The following is a 3,327-nucleotide window of genomic DNA, read 5'->3' on the forward strand; positions in this document are numbered from 1 at the left end:
CTCTGTCCATTGGGGACAACAGGGACCACCTCAGTGGGGCACTGAGAGGGTTAAACGGGGTCACGCAGGGAAAGTGCCTGCCCTCTCCCCACCCCAGCAGTCAATGGGTGCTCAGCTCAGTACAACCAGAGGTTGTAGCTGAGTTAGCCACCCAGAATCCACAGTGCTCCAGGAGGCTGTGTGTGTGTGTGTGTGTGTGTGCGCGCGCACGCACGCACTCACGCATGTGCACAGATGTGTGAGTAGAGATCCAGACGTGTGCAGGAGCAGCTGGTTAACTGTACTCTGCATGTCTGCGTAAAAAGTCACCATCAGGAAGGGCGTATGGATGCCCACACTAGGTTCTCCTGGGAGTCAAAAGTGTCTTGTGTCTTGTGTCTGGCTCCTGTGTCTGTTGTCCCCTTAGAGCCCCTTACTCCCACCAAGGTGGTCTTGGAGAAGAGTGGCAGAGAAGGATCAGTACTGTGGGCCTGCAATCCATTTTACTTCTCTTTTATCCTTCATTCTCGTTCATTATGTCATCCTGCCACATTACAATGTCTCCTCTACAAGGGCACGGATTTTTGTTTTCTTCATTTTTCTTCAGCACTTGGAACAGTGCCAGGCACACAGTGGGCATTCAGTGAATATCTGTGGACAGATGAATTGTTGTCATCATAGTTTGTAGTTCTGTTCATTTGTTTACCTGGTTATTAGTGGGGCCAATGTCTGCCAGGAAGTGTCTAAGGAAGCTGGAGAGGACTGGAGATGTCACCTGCTTCCTGTCCCCCAGCCCTTTCCCCAGGTGCCTCTCAGTTCACCTCTGCATTAACTCAGCTGAGGGGCACAAAGGGCAAAGGCGAGTGCCAGACACACAGGACATAGCCTCCAAGTGCTGCCTGTTATTATTACTGAGTCTGGGCACCCTACTCAGTGTCCTTGTGGCCAAGAAAAGGATGGGCCTCCCACCCCACCTTCTCCTTCTCTCCCCAGCTGCTGCCACAGGCACCATCCCTCAATTCCATGCACATCACTCCCCTTTTCCCACTTCTGAGACTCACGGTGTCTACACCTGATTGTCCCTCAGAACTCGGCTTCAATGGCACCACCTCAAGGAGACCCTCAGGGCCCTGGCTGTGGAAGGTCCTCCCGATTATCTCTCTTATGTCCCGTTCTCTTCTTTAACTGGTCTCCTGCTTCTGCCTTTGCAATGCCCAAACCCACTTAATGTGCCCTGCTGCATAATGTGAGGGCCGGGAGCATAACAAAGGATTGACTTATCCATGATCGCATCAAACTGAGGCCTGAGACAGAACATTCTGTGAGGTCGCCTTGCTCACTGCAGAGGAGCTGACTCACACAGTTCTGTCCCTCACCCTTCTGTCTGCACATAAGTAGATGCCTCCACGCAGCCCTCCCAGGATGCTCACCTCTATCCCCAGCTGCTTCTCCAACACCCACCAGGCCCTCCCACGGAATGAGCTCACCAACAGGGAAAAATCACCTACAGGTAAAAGAAAAAATATTTTTCTTTTTGAAACATTTTCTTAAAAAAAGGGGGTGCAGCAAACCACCGTGGTACATGTATACCTATGTAACAAATCTGCACATTCTGCACATACACCCCAGAACTTAAAGTATCATTTAAAAAGCTATTTTAAAGCAGTTTTGGATTTACAGAAAAGTTATACAAACAATACAGAGCGGTCCCATATACGCTCTCCCTGCTTCCACTAATGCAAATATGTACATCTCACGTGACCACAGCATGTTCCTCAGAACTGGGAAGTGGACATTGGTACAGCCTGGACTTACTTGGGTTTCACCAGCTCTCTCACTAATGTCCTTTTCTGTCCCAGGATTCTACATTGCATTTAGTCATCGTGTCTGCTTAGTTTCCTCCGGCCAATGACGATTTCCCAGGGTTTCCTTCCTTTCATGACCTCGACACTTTTAAGTAGGAGTGGTGGGGTATTTTGCCAAATGTCCCTGAACTTGGGATTGGCTGTCATTTTCTCATGATTGGACTGAAGTTCTGGGTTTGGAGGAAGATCCCACCAGCGAGGCAGCCTGCTCATGATGCCATATCGAAGAGAACGAGATGTCAGCACTGCTTACAGCCGGCGATGCCAACCTTGATCCCTTGGCCAAGGTGGTGTCTGCCAGGTCTTTTGGCTGAGATGTTGCCCTGTTCCACTTTCTGTGCTTCATATAGATGACAGTCTCATTCCACAGTACTTGTCATCAAGTGACATGTTACTTTTCTGTTTTGTTCTTCATTCTTTTTCATTATGTCATCTTCCACATTACAATGTCTCCTCTACAAGGGCACGAATTTTTGTTTTCTTCATTTTTCTTCAGCACTTGGAACAGTGCCAGGCACACAGTGGACATTCAGTGAATATCTGTGGACAGATGAATTGTTGTCATCACAGTTTATAGTTCTGTTTATTTGTTTACCTGGTTATTACCGGGGCCCGTGACTGCTGGGCTTACTCTTATCATTATGCTTGCACTAGCTCCATGCCTGGATTCCTACTAGGCATCCCAGGAATAGCCTTTGGATGGATGAGCTAAGTAAGCCCCACAGTCAAGGGTAGGCTGGGCATGGCTGCTCATTGTGGTGGGAAGTTCTTTCCCTGAAGACCAAGGTCATTTTTTTGAAAATTCTGGGTCTCTGCTGGGAGAGGTGGGAGAAGGAGTCCCGGGCCCTAACCTTGTATTACTTCTCTGCATTCTGATTACAGCTCAGAAGAGGAGGTTTTAGAATCCATGTGGCTAGAGAGGAAAATAATGGTGGGTTTTCTAAAAACAAGAATGATCTCGGCGGCTGGGCGCGGTGGCTCACGCCTATAATCCCAGCACTTTGGGAGGCCGAGACGGGGGAATCACGAGGCCAAGAGATCTAGACCATCCTGGCTAACACGATGAAACCCCATCTCTACTGAAAAATACAAAAAAAAAAAAAAATTAGCTGGGCATGGTGGCAGGCGCCTGTAGTCCCAGCTACTCGGGAGGCTGAGGCAGGAGAATGGTGTGAACCTGGGAGGCGGAGCTTGCAGTGAGCCAAGATCATGCCACGGCATTCCAGCCTGGGTGACAGAGCAAGACTCTGTCTCCAAAAAAAAAAAAAGAATGATCTTGGCAAAAGCTGCAAAAACTCAAAGGGCAAAGAGGGGCTGAGTGTGGCCTCTGCTGTAAGTCATTCATGCATTCCATGCATTGAAGCACCGTGCTGGGGGTCATTGCAGCCTGTTTAACTCAGTATTATTTTTCTTCTTTTTCGTTTTTGCCGGCTGTTCAACTCAATTGTCACACGTTCCTTCATTTCAACAATACACAGAATGA

The 3,327-nt window shown here is 48.6% G+C and overlaps 1 long non-coding RNA gene across 1 annotated transcript; it reads right to left on the minus strand.

The window, feature by feature from the left end:
- Positions 1–218: 218 nt before the first annotated feature.
- LOC139364199 (uncharacterized) lies at positions 219–3,327 on the minus strand. The gene is made up of 3 exons (XR_011625595.1): positions 1,795–3,327; positions 1,410–1,483; positions 219–630 (listed from the first exon to the last, which is right to left on the minus strand). It is a non-coding gene; the product is annotated as an uncharacterized lncRNA (long non-coding RNA).

The sequence above is a fragment of the Macaca nemestrina genome, chromosome 7, assembly GCF_043159975.1.
Source record: "Macaca nemestrina isolate mMacNem1 chromosome 7, mMacNem.hap1, whole genome shotgun sequence".
Taxonomy (NCBI): domain Eukaryota; kingdom Metazoa; phylum Chordata; class Mammalia; order Primates; family Cercopithecidae; genus Macaca; species Macaca nemestrina.